Source organism: Lissotriton helveticus, chromosome 1_1 (genome assembly GCF_964261635.1).
Source record: "Lissotriton helveticus chromosome 1_1, aLisHel1.1, whole genome shotgun sequence".
Classification (NCBI taxonomy): domain Eukaryota; kingdom Metazoa; phylum Chordata; class Amphibia; order Caudata; family Salamandridae; genus Lissotriton; species Lissotriton helveticus.
This window is the reverse complement of record NC_136057.1, coordinates 1,450,483,938-1,450,500,092: the sequence shown is the minus strand read 5'-3', so window position 1 is coordinate 1,450,500,092 and position 16,155 is coordinate 1,450,483,938. Positions and strand designations below refer to the sequence as shown.

Genomic DNA, 16,155 nt, shown 5'->3' with positions numbered 1-16,155 from the left:
GGAAGCACCTGGTGGGCTACTTGGCCCCCATGGTCCCTCAGGTTTGAAGTGGAATTTTTTCCCCAAATTAAAACTCGCCACAGGGTGTGTTTGCACACCTCACGTCAGGCCCCGCCCCTCCCTTCACAACTGTGTAAACGCGCCCTGTCACCGTTCTAAGTTGAGAGATTAAGTCCCCTTCAATCCTAAGGGTCCCTAGGGTCAAACTAGCCCACTAGGTACCTCCAGTAAGCGCCACAGAGCTGCGTTGCAGAGAGGTGTAAAAAGGGGCGTGGCCTCTGAACACCTGTCTGCAACGCAGCTCCCTGGCGCATACCAGAGATACCTGTTGGGCTATTTGGCCCTCAGGGACCCTCAGTATTGAAAGAGAATTAATTTCCCAACTTAAAATGCGCCACATGGGCACGTTTGCACAGTGGTGAAGGAAGGGGGTGTGGCCTGAGGTGATATGTCTGCAAACACACCCTGTGGCACGTTTTAAGTTAGAGAATTAATTCCTCCTCAATCCTGTGGATCCCTGGGGGCCAACTAGCCCACCAGGTACATAATGATGCACAAATTAGGACAGTTTAGTCACTAACCCATGCACTCAGTGAGACACATTTAATCACTCACTCATACAGTCAGTCATGCACCTACTAAATCCTTCATCCAGACACTTATACATCCACTCATTCTTCAATATGTAAGACATATTTTGACTTTACAGAAACATACAGTCACTGGATGTTGTCATCAGTGATGTCATCAGTGATGTCATTTGAGATGTCATCAGTGATGTCATCAGTGATGTCACTGACCCATGTCATGAATGATGTAATATGTGACATGATCAGCAGTGGATTGCGGGTGCGCGATATATAGTTAGTGCAACTAACTATATATGCGAATTTCAATGGTTTTGTGTGAGTAAAATAAGGTTTTGTAAATGCTAATTCCTAACTATATATGGTCTATAACCTATGGTTTTTTCAGTGAATATATATAAATATATATATATATATATATATATATATATATATATATATATATATATATAACAGAACCTTCGTACATTTTTCAATATCTATTTATTCCCTAAAAAGGTTACAGGAACGTTATAGTTAGGTTCAGATTTTACAAGCACAAATACGTAGAAACTCAGCAGTTATAGTTATACTTATCTAAAGAAACTATAACTCATGTCCTAAGGTAACTATAACTTGCGCCCCGACATGCACAGTTTTCTCATTAATAATTTTATTGCAAATGTTGCCGTGATATGAATGATGTCATAGAAGATGTCAGGACTGATGTAAAATATGGGTTAATTAGCAGTACATGGCTGGTCACTAGTTATAGTTTCTTCAGATATGTATAACTGCTGAATTTCTGTGGTTTTGTGTGTGTAAAATCTGAACCTTTCTATTACGTCCCTGTAACCTTAGTACATTTCTTGGGTTTCTGAAGTCTTGGTTAGACATCACATGCTCTATCTCGGAGAGACATATTGTGTTTAATCTGTGGGCTTCAGCCTGCCCACAGCCTTCCCATGTGCTTGCTCAATCTCCTATTCATTGTCACTATTTGTCCCTGGCATGGATGGTCATGCCTCTTCTTGTGTTTAGCCCTCCCCCCCAGAGCATAAACCAAGTACTTACAAACAGCCACTGCTCCTGTTTTAATGACCATTTTAGAACCACATATTTTCTTTCTTTTTCAGCATTCTACAGAGTGCTCGTGCTTTTACCATCTCCATCTCCTCCCTGCTGCCCTCATGCCCGTCCACAGATCACCCCATCCTCCGTCATTGTTATCCCTTTCGTTGCTGCTTTCCATTTCCCCCATCTCCTTGATTGGAGCATATGTGCATGGCTGCTATTACTTGGCACACGTGTAGTTTCTGTTTATTTTCCACGTGTGAGTGTGCTAGGTGTGTGTGCATGTTTACACCATGGCAAAAGTAGTTATTTTAATGGGGTTGCTGATGCAATATATTTCCTCATGTTCACTACTGTAAACCAGCCTAACACTGTGATTCTTTCTGGTTTTTGTGTGCAGTTTTATATAGCACCAACACCACCTGAAGATAGAGGAGCGCTTTATATTAGCACCAGTTCCTTTACACAAGGAAATATTCATTTTTGTAGGTACGGGAGGTTAAGTGATTTGCCCAGAATCAAAGATGTTAAGCTTGCGCCGAAACTCAAAGCCAGTTTTCCAGCTCTATAGTCAGCAGCTGTGGCCCTTATGCCACATCCTCTCCCAAGAGGACACCACATTGTCTTCCTAACCTCTGCCTCAGTTCCACATTGTGTGATTATGGCCTAATCACTTAATCTCCCTCTTATTGGAGCGTTTTACATTGACAAGTTAGTTTTCACAAGGAAACCGTAAATTTAGGCAAAACCCTTAATCTCGCCGTCAACCTCCCACCCGTCGCTGCCTACCCACGCTGAACTTCCGTTGCACAGATCCTCCCTTCCTCCAAATCCCGACGCTGCTTTTCAACACCACACCAAAAGTATTTGATCACTTTACATGAGCACCAGTAACTTTTTTTGTGTGCAGTTTTATACAGCACCAAACACCACCCAAAGGTATTGGAGCGCTTTACATTAGAACCAGTTGCTTTACACAAGGGCACATTCATTTGTGTAGGCACGGTGAGATTAAGTGATTTGCCCAGAATCAAGAAAATTAAGCTGCCTCCAAAACTCAAACCCTGTTTCCCAACTCCATAGTCGACAGCTCCGGCACTTACTCCACATTCTTTTCCAAGAGGATGCCACATCGCCCCCCTACCTCCTGCCTCATTTCCACATTTTGTGATTACGGGCAAATCACTTAATCTCCCCGTGGCTGCCCGCATTTGCTGTTGGTTGTCCGTCCACCTTCCGCCTGTCACTGCTTGCCCCGCTGAACTCCGTTGCACAGATACCCTCTTACACCAACTCTGCCTTTCACATTTGTTTGTGCAGTTTTATGTAGCGCCAACACCACCCAAAGATATTGGAGTGCTTTACATAAGCACCAGTTACTTTTTTGTGGTTTTATATATTACCAACACCACCCAAAGGTATTGGAACAGCTTCATAATAGCACCAGTTACGTTACACACAAACACATTCGTTTTTGTAGGCACAACGAGATTAAGTGATTTGCCCAAAATCAGGGATGTTAAGCTGACGCTGAAGTGGCTCTCCTCGGAACTCCCTCTCATCACGCTGCTTCATCATGGAGCGATCTATCAGAGCTACTTTAAGCAGCGACCTCCTGTTTCAATTTGCAACGCTACTTCTAATACCAAGCTGCCTTTTCTTTACCCAGGCTGTTGCTCTACAGTACATTTAGGACCAGCAAAGAGGGCGAGCATGACATAAAAATCTTGAGATTTCTATTTCCTCACTGAGTTTTTTCTTGGGACTTGCGTTGAGTCCTGAATCCCAAGATAGCTGGCGACACTTTCCTGGTTGAAGTGTTGACAGCCAATCGGATCGAACCAGAAGATCTGTGCTTAGGCACCGTCCAGATATCTATATTTCTTTTTTCTTTTATAACTCCAAAGCTACTGAACACATTTACACCAAATTACAAAAAGGGCGGTTTCTGGAGCAAGAGCTAGTTTTCTGCCAAATTAGGGGTAATCCCGTCCAGTGGTTTGGGCTGTAGTTGTGTCAAAAATCCCTATGGGAAATTGCATGAGGAAAACGTGTTTTGGGACCCCCTCTGTTTTTAGGTCTCGCACTTGGCGACGCATGTCGCCAGCGAGACCTATTGTTGTTGTTTTCCCTCCCAAGTGGTACAGACCGGTGCACGAGCAGACTCCGGTCTGTGAACGCGCTTCCCAGAAACAGTGAACAGCTTGTGCGCGCGTTAATTATAGTTGAGTGCTCCTCTCCGGAAGATGTGGTGCATGTGCTCAACTATAATTAACGTGCACCACGTCTTCCGTAGAGGAGCACTCCACTATATTTAACGCACGCACACGCTGTTCACTGTTGTTCTTCCTGCAATGCCTTTACACTTTTAATAAACCTTCATGGTTTCCATTGTAATTCTTTTCAGTCTTCATTGCGAAGCCTAATGTGCTTTACGTCTAATTCTGAGGTGTAATTTGATATTACATTTCCATATTGACCAAGTCCAGTTGTGGAGCAACAAACTCCTTATAGGATTAACACCTCTCCCGGTTCATCAATAGTGTTTAAGATTGAAAACCACAGTAGAAGCACTAAATCTGTATCAAAGCAGTCTACATAACAGAAAGACGTGTGTAAAGCGTTGACTGCACACAGTAAAGTCATATGTATCTACTTATTTTCCTTGCTTGAACTGTGTAAATATAATAAGTCCAGATACTGCCAGTGAAACATGCTAACGTCCTCTTCAAATACCCAAATACATATTATTTCTCTTCCCAGTACTCGAAGTATCCTAATATCTATAAAATACAGTCACACATCTCCTCATTAATCGAAGGTTATTTAGCATCCCCGGGGAAGGGGGTGGTCGCAGAGCAATGTAAGAGCTAGCAAGCGAAGAATCATACCTGCACGCGTCCTCTAGAGCCTGGCTGGATAAGTGAAGCGTCCATGGTTGGGCACCTGTACCACCATCTTCCTCTCATTAGAAGCTTGATGCCTCCAATAGCTAGCCCCGGTCACCAACTGTTTACCAGCCCGTCGATGCCGTTGCTGTACACTGGCATTAGTTGGGTTACCCCCTGTGTCAGCACATTGTGCAGTTTGTTTGCCTGTGACGCAGTAGACCCCCCTCTGCCTTCCCGCGGATCCGGCACTGAGGGCAGGGATTTCAACCTTCGGGCCGGGGGTGAGTGTACAGCGGTTCCGCCCCCATCCCACCAAGTGGCGGATTTTAGAAAGGGTGCGCGTCCTATACCGTGCCAGCCGCTCGAACCCCAACATCACAAGAATCGCGTGAGTCCCGGCGCGTGGCCGCTCCTCCCCGCTTCAAGCCCCGCCCACGGAATCCCTGCTGCCGGGGCGTGTGAGCGCCTACACCCGTGGGAGCGGCTTTGGAGGAAGAGGACGAGTTGATGGAAGAGATGATGCTGGCCATGGCAGAGATCCCTGTGAGTACCCGGGCACCTTGGGGAGGGGGTGGGAGGGAGGGAGGGAGGGTGGTTGGGTGCGCCTGGCATGGGTAGGAACTCAAACATTTTTGGTGCCATATTGGCCCTCAGCCTTCTTTACAACCATTTGTCCCTCCCCCATAACTGCCTGTGATCTGCAGCATTGTGGACGGTGCCCTCGGGGAGCAGGGTCTGCCCTGCCTCCAACCCAGTATTCCGCAGGATATTGTTTTCTTTCTGCCCTGGGGGATGATTTTAAGTAGCGATAAGCAGTGGTAGATAAGCCTATCAATTGCTTAGTTATCGGGTTGAAAACTGTAACGCGATGTGCTTAAAATTTAATAGTTTATTTTGACGCAAAGTTATTGCGCTTTGGCAAAACTTGGTATCTCCGAAATCACGGAAAATAAACTCTTGGTCTTATTGCTGCCGGAAGTTCTATCAGTCGTGGTCTCTGTGCACGTGTCCGCCTATTTAAAAAAAAGTGCAAACACAGCCTTCGTGCTTTAAAAAAAAAAGAGAAGCTCTTCCGTCTAGCTATTCCGTAGAAAGCAGATATTTCTTATTGCTGTGATTTTATTGAAGGCTACCGAAAATCACAAGGGGGAATACTCAGCACACCAATTAAAACAGGCATTTAAAAGAAGGTATACTGCAAAGTCCTTCGTATAAACTCATAGTAGAGGAAGACAAGTACTTTAGCAATCCCCAGTTATCGTCTCAACCAAGACAAAAGAGAACATAGGTTATTCCCAGTAAATTTCAGGCAACTGTGAGAAGACGGAATTTCTTAGAGACAACATTCCAGATCTGCAAATGCTTCTGTCATTATGACTATTGACAAAATCTGAAGATGATAGCAATCATGGTCCACCTTCAGTTAACGAAAACAGGGTGAATGAATAGCTTGTTAGCCTAATTAAGGTGCAGGTTTAACCTTGAAGAGTTTCTTCGACTAGTTGACTACTCTGCTAGATACCCTATCATCATTACTCTCCAAATAAAAGCTCGGAAACATTCATGAAGTATAAAATAGGGATTACGAGGCAAGTTTTGATATGAAGCCTTGTCACAAAAATAAAAATCTGATTCAAATCTACACCATCAAAGATATTAAGAAAGACACAGTAGTCACCGTACACATATGAATCACAGAAAATGTTGTTTTGTCTTGCAAGATAAGGTGGTGCATATATATATATATATATATATAGATATATATATATATATATATATATATATATATTTATTTATTTATATTTGTAGACTAAGCTGTCCAAATTAGGGATCCATTTAAACAGATTTGCACTTTTAATAATCAAGAACAAACTCTTCTTGCTGGTACAATGTATTTGTTGAACTAATCTGCTGTTGGTCTACTACGTTAATATTTTTTATCAGAAGTGGACTAAGACACTTGTAACTACGTTATGTTCAGTAATATAGATCACCCTCATAAACGTTATGTATTAGTGCGGTTTATCTTGGTTCTCCGCCCCACATAAACGTTATGGCATTTGTCATTGGGTGATCTATTGTGCTACATGCCAGCCTCAAGCCTGAGGTCAACTCTGGAGTTGCCTAGTAGTGTCCAGAGAAAGGTAACGCCACATGGAAAGGTTTGAATTAAAAAACCACCGTCATCCGAAAAGACTTTATTATGAAAAAGGATGCGGTCTGTTAATAAAAAGTTTTTGGATATACAGATGGATCGTGTAACTGGGTCCTTGTATATCACTTACAAGAAGACTGTCAACATGTTTCTGCTCCTTTTGGCCAAGCCGGGTCTGTGGAGCATTCGTCAGGACAAAGACAAAAATACTTGTACTTTGGCATGTTTAATGTTAATTCTATTTTAGGTTTCTGTGCGAGCAAATTATGCTTATCTGAATTCTTTAAAAACAGCGCTAGCATATGTGGGGATTGTTGGCGAATCAAAGTACATTAGCCACAACAAATATGCAATGTGTTTATTTGTGATTTCTTTTTCAGGTTAAATGAACCTCCTAAGTAATTCACAGAGGGTATATTGAGAACCCTTGACATACTGCACAAAGGGTGTGAGTATTAATTTTATTTTTGTCTTTGTCCTGACGAATGCTCCACAGATCCACTGGGCCAAAAGGAGCAGAAACATGTTGACAGTCTTCTTGTAAGTGATATACAAGGACCCAGTTACACGATCCATCTGTATATCCAAAAACTTTTTAATAACAGACCGCATCCTTTTTCATAATAAAGTCTTTTCGGATGACGGTGTTTTTTTAATTCAAACCTTTCCATGTGGCGTTACCTTTCTCTGGACACTACTTCGCTACTCCAGAGTTGACCTCAGGCTTGAGGCTGGCATGTAGCACAATAGATCACCCAATGACAAATACCATAACGTTTATGTGGGGCGGAGAACCAAGATAAACCGCACTAATACATAACATTTATGAGGGTGATCTATATTACTGAACGGAACGTAGTTACAAGTGTCTTAGTCCACTTCTGATAAAAAATATCTACCCTGGGGAACAGACTAGACACCTATTCCTCCTCCCCCTTCTGATTAACTACTACTACGTTAATATCCACTAAATTTAACCTGTATCCTATTCAAAGTGTTAGTCACTTTGGTTTTCTGAATGCCAAGCAACTTGTGCAAGGCTTCATATCATAATAGGTCTGAAAATATTTCAAGAAAGTGAGACTGACTGAGATGGTAGATTTTACCAGGCCTGTCTCTTGACGAAGGTGAGCCTGAGAAATAGAAGTGTTTAAATTATGAAACCTATTTACAATTACGGCACCAGGGTGGTCTTATTGAACTCGTACACTTTTACTACATGCCGAAAACCTATAAGTAGTCTGGAAATGAGCTTAGTCCAGCACATTTGGGTGACTGCATGTCTTTAATGAATTGCTGGTACCAGCTTGTTTAATCAGGATAAATATATAGATGAAGACACTATTAGCTCCTACCATCTAGTGGCATTATAGTGTAATGAAACATCAGGGGATATGCTCACCACTTTAACTTTGTTCACGGGCTGTACATCTGATTTCAAATAAGTGAGTTACCATTTCAGGTAGTATTAGGCAGTAGGTGTGTTCTCCAGTAGCTGGGCAACTCTTTGCCACATCATATACGGACGTCCAGGCACCGACCTGACAGTATTTTTTTATTTGTGAGAAGCATAGACTGCCATAGCAAGTACAATTTCTCCCAGGCTAGCCATCTTCAGGTCTCCACTGTCAACATTCCTTAATATCCTTAACATCACTCCGACCAAATAGAATCTCTCGTTATAGTTATAAAAGTATACAACACCGGTATTACATTTCATCCTCTCAATCATTATGAATGTTGAAGGGCACCAGCAGTTGTCAGGGCAGTGTTTTTTTCCTGTATCAACAAGTACTAATTCACATTAGTTCTGACATTCTAAGCGATACTCTCCCTGAATAAAGCTGATGTGGGATTGAGGAAATCCCTGATTACTGAATATATAAAGCCACCTCTGTTGAACATCCCTGCCTTGGGACCCCCCAACCATTCAATCTCCAAATTGCCAGGTGCAACTGATCAATTATTTCTATTAATAATAATATAATAATAATAATCCACATTTGTAAAGCGCGACACACACCCGTAAGGGTCTCTAGGCGCTGAGGGCCATCGGGAAGATTAAGCAAGCTATTGCCCAGAGTCACATGGTGCTGGGCTAACCTGCCGCTGGTGCCGGGGATTGAACCGTGATCCCCAGATTCCAGCATCAGTCACCCTGGCCGCGGCGCCACACCTCTCCCTGTTGGGTGCTGGGAGAGGGGAAGTTGGACAAAAATGGTAGCAAGCTCACTACTAGTTATGTTCTGAGGATTTTTTTAGCATCTAATTGTCCATGGGGGTTATCCTAGCGCTTAGCTGGCCAGCTGTTGTTTACATGGACATAAGTGCATCTTGACCACATAGGTGCGCCAGTTGGTGGCCCTGCGAAATGGACTACATCATCTGCACTTTCTTCATTGTTTGCATGAAAATTGCTGCCAGTGTGGACGAGCTCATGTTAAGATAAAGCCATGGGACTGCCTTTTTAAACAAGGTATTTTCTTGGGTGAATGTGTTTTCATTGTGGTTGCTGCTAGATTGCACCTGCTAGAGTTCATATTTGGGCTAAAACGTATTACAATGACACCTGATGGTGTAGCCTCTACCAGCAGGTAGAAGGTTCCCTTTGAGTGACTGAATACCTCCACAGAAGTCCATTATACACAAAATAGTGACTGTACGAACCACATTAAGGTTACAAGTGCGCCTGGGCGGAGTTACGCCATGCGGAACTCTGCAAATTGACCAAAAACCTCTGCCTCACTACGCGGAGTTCAGCAAACGGCAGAGTGTGCTTGGTGATGACTGTTCGTGTTGATTTTCAGCGACGGGTGTCTGTCATGCGATGGAAAATCAATGCGAATGGCACCACACCCAGTGCAAGAGGACGCCGCTTCTTTTCTGTCGCTCGAGTAGATTTTCTACTCGAGCAGCAACTTTCTCAAAGTGAACTGGTTTCTCAATGTGAGTGGTCGTGACGGCACGCATTGAGAAATCCGACCGCCCGGGTGAAAAATCTCGCCGGGAGGCAGATTTTCCTCGCTCAAGCTTGCCAACTTGACGTTGGGGAGCACGAGCGAAGAAAAAAACTCCGCTCCACTATGTGGAGCGGAGTATTGCGGACCCTCGTGTGCTCCAAGAAGTGCGGAAAACTCAGCAAACAGAGCAGAGTTCACCGCCGGAACTTAGTTACAAGAAAGCTAGGGCAGGGTTGCTTTTTGGCACCTTTCTGATTTTCATTTTATATACATGCCCTCAAGTATTTTTAGGTCTCGCCTAGCTATGCAGCGCACGCGCTGCTCACTTTGGCGAGATCTATTGTTGTCGATTTAGCTTCTGAAGGAGGACAGGAGATGTGCATGTGCCTGGACAGGAGTTGTGTACGTGTACGGATGCTGCTCTCAGTTTATTTATTTATTTTTTTGCTCCTGCAAATAATCATTTTCAGCCACTCTGGGCGTCTTCAAAAGGTAGGGCATAGCGAGGGCTGGGGGCCTAGGGCGGGCACGCAATCCTCCATGCGCACCACTGCATGGTCCACAAGGCAGCACCAGGTCCAAACCCGGGTTGCGGCCGCACCCAACCGCGGAGCTGCATGTCACCCCCTGCCCAACTGTCCCAACTCCCCGCACCAGGCTCCTTCTCTTGCTCCCGGTCTCTGCTGAAAGCGGCCGCCCACCATTTCTTTTAATTTCCGTTACTTTTGTTACAATCGCGTCAACCACATAGGTGCTGCGATTGAATCAAAAGTAAAGAAATCGAGAAAAAAAAGTTTCTATTAATTTCCTTTTGATGCAATCACAGCACCCGCGTGGGTGACGCGATTGTAACAAAAGTAATGAAAATGAAAAAAAAACTGCAGGCGGCCGCTTTTAGCATGCACAGAAATAGGGAAAAAAGGTTTCTATTTCTTTGCATGCTGAGACTTATTTAACTGTCTTTGAATAAAAGTGACAATTCCTGCAAAATTGTCATTTTTCCCCCCCACTACAGTTGTAATGTTGGCTTCCCTTATTACAGGTCGCATACTGCAATGTTGAGAAAGAATCCGTTCCTGGGCTCATTTGCATACCCATAATGCCATGGTGTGCGATTGCTACGTTAGGCTGGTTTATTCTGTTTAATTGTGCTCCTGCTGGTGCAGTGATATGTTTGTGAGTTGGGGGTGGAAAGCATGGACAGTGGGCCTTTGATGGCAAAGTCACCCTCGGTGTAAAATCTTTCCATATGAGACCTTTATATAGTTTGCGGGAGTGAAAAGTTTTAATTCGCTGGCAGCACATTATAGCATGTGGAGTTTCCTCTCGGAGCCGTCCAGGGACAACATTGTGCTGACTCGAGGATACCGCAGCATCTGTGGCCTCCATCACCACATCAGCAAAGGGCGCCAGCAGATAGAGGCAGCTCAATCTTCGGCTACAATAAACTCACAAGCTGCCTTAGTCACCTCAGATGCGATAAACCCAGCAGTCACTGAGGCAGCTCAATCTCCGGGTAGAACAAGCACTTGCAGTGCAATAGGTCTCGCATTTGCGAGAGTTTGATCTATTGGCTTTGTAAATGATGCTTATGTGTTTAGAAATCCTGCAAGCGTTGGGTAAACGCCGCTTGTAGGTTTATAAACGCATACATAAAAGGCATTATCATTTACAATGCCAATAGCTGAAACTCTCAGAAATGCGAGACCTATTGCACTGTAAGTGCTTGTTTCCTATGCGAGTTATGCTAATATGCTACTGTATTATGTTGTTATATCTTTGCTGATTTGCTGGAAATCTGGGCCCTTTGGTATGTTTCCCGGGACCCAAAGGCCCAGCTCTCGGCTTACTCGCTCCGATGGCAAAGTACCCTGCGGTTTGCAGCACGGTCCTGTTCTGGATCGGCTGAGTTGGTTTGCCCGCTGTCACACGCAGCAGCACCTGGCAGGCACGGGCTCACTTCCCCGAGCCACGCTACCTCTGGTGGTCAGATGGGCAAAGTGCTCCGGCTCCAGCTGTCACTCAGTAAGTCCTTTTTTTCCTCGGCAGTGGCAGGGGGTTGGTTCCCTTGCTCCAATGGGGTTCCGTGGGGGGTAATCCACAAAATGCGGTTGAGTTCCACCTTGGTCCGAACAGTTTCCTGAGCGATGATTCACACCTCTCGGCTTGATGCGATTCCTAGAAATAGAAGAGGTGGAGACAGGGAGAAAGCACTAAGCTTTTTGGAACCAAGATACATAATAGAAATCAATTCAAAGGTACTGACTGGCAGGATTAAATGCAGAAAAAGATTTGCACACACATTTATGGTGTCAACTACTGCTAAGCTCCTTCCTGGAAATCAGCAAAGATAGGATGAACAAATGAATTATCTTGAACGTAGTTTTAATTGCACAAATCACTTTTGAATAGCACTTTAGGAATGCACAAAGTGAGCACTTTATGCAACACTGTTAGAATATGAATACGATCTGGATTCCAGCCTTCACACTACTGTTATGATAGCTTCGAGTGGATAGTCACAGCAGCCCCTCCTTGCATACAGTGTGGCCAATCCACTTCACCACATGGGCAACAGCCCGATTGGTGCAGGATGGGTTCCTCCCACTAGAAGCATTAATCCACGTAATGGTGGCCCCTCCAGGCATACGGGGTCACCCAGCTAATTTGGCACATGGGCAATGCCCTGATCTGTGTAGGGAGCAGGTTTCTTCTCTAACTCATTTCACTGTGGTCCCTCTTGGCATATAGGATCGCCAATGAAGTCCAACACATGAACAGATGACAAAGTTTGGGGTCTCAGACTACCCTACTTATAGTTCTTTCCCAGACACAAAATGTGATTTAGAGTCTGGACCTTTTAGGTTTTATGTTGCGGCTCTGTTTCTTTAAAATGGACACCTCTCCCCTTCTTCCTCCTGAAGGATCTCTGCCATAGCCGGCAGGACTCTGAAGCTAGATAACCCACAACAAGATTCATGGGAGTGACCAGAGTTGACACCTGGATGTCAGCCACAGTGATATGTGCATCAAAGGTTAATCCAGGGCCCTCATCCCTACTCTTCATGATGTTCTTATCAGCCCCATCTCCCTCTTCTTGAGATGTGTCCAGGCGTCTTTCCTTGTGATCTGTCACTGAATCAAAGAACCCTTTGAAATACATAGGGGGAGCAATACACAATTCTCTCTGGGGGATTTCTCTACTCTTCACATATTTTCCAAGCATGCCTGAGCTTCCTAAAATGGAACCCAAAAGTCCTCTATGTAATGCACTATTGAAGGCACTTCTGCACTCAGGGTAAATTCACAGCACTCTCACTGTTGTCCTCATGTATTATGCTACCACCAGCATTTCCATATGTAGCATACACACCAGTCTTCGCACGCTGTTCAGTACTGCAGTCTTGCTGTACTGCATCAGTGTGGTATTTTAAAAGCACACTCTGCCAGCACACATGTGTTTACCATGTGTGCACTTTACTACACTTCATCCTAGGTGTACTTTATTCCTTGCAAGCATACATGCTCCCAGCACATGTTTTCATCAGGCTCACACTTCCACATCAACCTGATGTAGGCCAGAGGTGAGTTAAACATACAGCGGTGGAACTTTTAAAAAGGCGAGTGAGCCTGTAGGCCTCACTTCAGTGACACAGAGTAAAAACGACCTGTTCACTACTACTGGTCACTAAACTGTATGCTGCCATCGCTGCGCTTGCACTGTTTAACTCCTGGTGAAAGCAGTAGCTTTCCATTACCATTAGGGTAGGGCTTTGGGCAGCTCTCGCAGTCCAACAAGACCCCAAACCGTGAAACATGCCTATATCATGACACACACACATCCGTATACGTATATGACAAAAAAGCAGTGTTAGGGATCTAAACAACAATACAGTCGGGTACTCCGGGCAGGGATACCCATCTCTCACCATGCAGAGGATAGTTTAATTTCCACTTTTGTACACATTTTCTAGAAAGGGGTTGTTTATCCACTGTCTCATGCTGGGGAATTAATTTAGGGTGATCCTCTTTCCAGTGTTTTTCTTAGGCTGCTCTCCAGACACCCCCTTTGTTTAAAGTGAAGCTTCTCATTGTAGGTAGCACTGGGGTTGTGTCCTAAACTTGAGCGCGCACAACATGTGCACAATAAAGTGTGAGGTTTCTGCACCTGGCCGACTTCAGCCCCTCTGAAGCAGAGAAAATGGCAGGCCTGACCCAGAAACAACCTCCCCTTGTAATCCGCCCCTTTATTCATACTATCCACCAAATCGCAAAGCTCAGGAAGAACTAATCAGTAGCCCTTTACCAAAAAAGGGGCAGATGTACGAATACATTTACTGTTCACAAACTGCAGTTTGGTAAATCAAAGGGTTTGCGAGCAGTAAATGTTTTTCTAATGTACTGAATCCCTTAAGTGGTTTACTGGTTTGGTAACAGCTTATAGAATCACTAAATGGGCTTAGGAACCATACTGAATTTGCACTGCCAAAGGGGCAGGTTTAGGGTGCCCCTTCCAAATACAGATTCCTTATGGTATGTATACATGTTTTGTACCTGAAATCCGGTGGCAAACCTTCATATTTTACCGACTGCTGAAAGGTAGTGGTACCCCATTTGCAAATGAGAAGGGGTTCCCAAGGGACACCTTCCCTTTAGTGAATTCTCCCAAAAACATGTTTAGAAGTAAGCAGGACCATAGACTGCCTCTTCTCCTTAATGGAAAATGTTCTGCTTAAAAAAAAGATTGCTTTATTTAAAAGCAATCACAGACATGGTGGTCTGCTGACCCCAGCAAACCACAATCTCTTTGATGGCAACAAATCACAGTAGGTTGTAATTTGCAACCTACACTCATTAATATACTTGAGGTAGATTGGATTCCGATCCACTACGATTTGGATTTTTGAGAAAGAACATATTACATAGTACAAATGTTGGTTCATAAAAATCTTTACTGGTCTCAAATTGAGGGCAGCATTTTGTGACATGTAAATAATACATATGGCCCAAAGTTTTCATGGAATTTCTAAAGGCTACCCTGTCTCCATCATCCTCACCTCAGTGCCTGGATCTTCATCCTCCCGCCCCAGGAATGCTGTCTGGGGAAGCTGTCCTTATCCTCTCTGATTGTACCATGCTGAAGGGCATACAAAATGGATCCTATTAGATTCAGTTCATATACTCATACATGAACAGTCATACACATACACATTTACAGGCCCTTGCCCTCACTTAGTCAAGGCCTCTGCACACACGCTAGATTTCTGGGATGTTAGTGTCAAAATAAAATCCAGGCTTTCCGATAGACATACAGTCGGGCACTCATTGCAGGGGAACATGTTTGAGTAAAATGTAAGGGATATTCCCCTCCCAACAGTTGGTGTAGCTTGAATAAACATAATCGAGTTATTGCCCTGTTCTTAATGATGTCATTATCCACTATTAAGCGCCTTTCCAAAATGTATGGACCCTTGCAGAAGGTGAGAGGGAGGGCAAAGACAGTTGTTAATGCCTGAACGCATGTGGGCAATAAGGCTATGAGCAGCCACGGTTATAATGTCAGGCAATTAAATATGTCCATTGTTTCTGCCAACTTCGTGTTGCTGCCATGGAAACATTAGAGGTTAGTGCCAGAAGTGTAAGTATTTTGATAGGGCAGACGAAGCTCAGCATTCCATGGAGCACACTTAACTATCTCGTAAAGTGTTTATATGGTCAGTTTTTCACAGTGGTGCCTACAGATCTGTATAACTTCATAGCTGACCTTTACTCAGGTGCCGCACCTATGTAATGGTGGAGGAGCATCGCTCCACTGGTCAGTCTGTCAGCGGTCTAGGAAATGACCGCTGACTGGCTTAGTCGATGCCAGCAGTGTAGGGCGGGGCAGGGCCTGGCACAGCAGGGTGGAGTGGTTGGTTTCTCCAATCCAGCTGTATTACACAGTCTGGTTTGAGAAATGTCACAGTCTAAGCAGCGAACCATGCCGCTCAGACCAATCCTGGCGCTGCTCTCATAACATGAGAGCAGCACCAGGTTTGGGTGCGAAGCCTGTGCCCCAGTGCATGCTGGGAGTAGTAGAGAGTGGGAGAAAAAGACTGAGGCGGCCGCCGCGTACTCACATATGTGTTTAAAAAATATGTATTTTTACTCTGTCCCGCCCCCGCTTCAGTGTTGCGGCAGCCACCACCGCCTTCATTGTCTATCTATGCAAATAAGAAAGGAAATATATAGCATAGACTAGTTTCTCTGATAACAAGCGCCTTTTTAAACTCAAAAAGCAAAGCCTGCTGTAGTGAATGGGAGGGCTTCTGAAATGAAAAAACCTTACTGCCTCTGAAAGGGGAATTGCATGTGAGCAATGGTTTAGTAATCTAGTCTTCAGACACCAGAATGTGCAAGGTGCATGGGGGGCCCTATTTGTGCACCTGAAGAGCTTGTTAGATAGCTCTCAACAGGCTTTCAGATGGTTCATTCAGGCCCCGTAGAGCCCTGGCAGTTCCTTACATTGT

General features: G+C 44.3%; 1 protein-coding gene and 1 long non-coding RNA gene across 3 annotated transcripts in view; one reads left to right on the top strand and one right to left on the bottom strand.

Annotated features, from left to right (window-relative positions):
* The window catches only part of DRC2 (dynein regulatory complex subunit 2), a 100,925-nt gene that overhangs the window by 64,963 nt on the left and 19,807 nt on the right, over positions 1-16,155 (top strand). The gene's annotated exons all lie outside the window — the stretch shown is intronic.
* LOC144827603 (uncharacterized) lies at positions 7,959-14,907 on the bottom strand. The gene is made up of 2 exons (XR_013610265.1): positions 14,704-14,907; positions 7,959-11,824 (listed from the first exon to the last, which is right to left on the bottom strand). It is a non-coding gene; the product is annotated as an uncharacterized LOC144827603 (long non-coding RNA).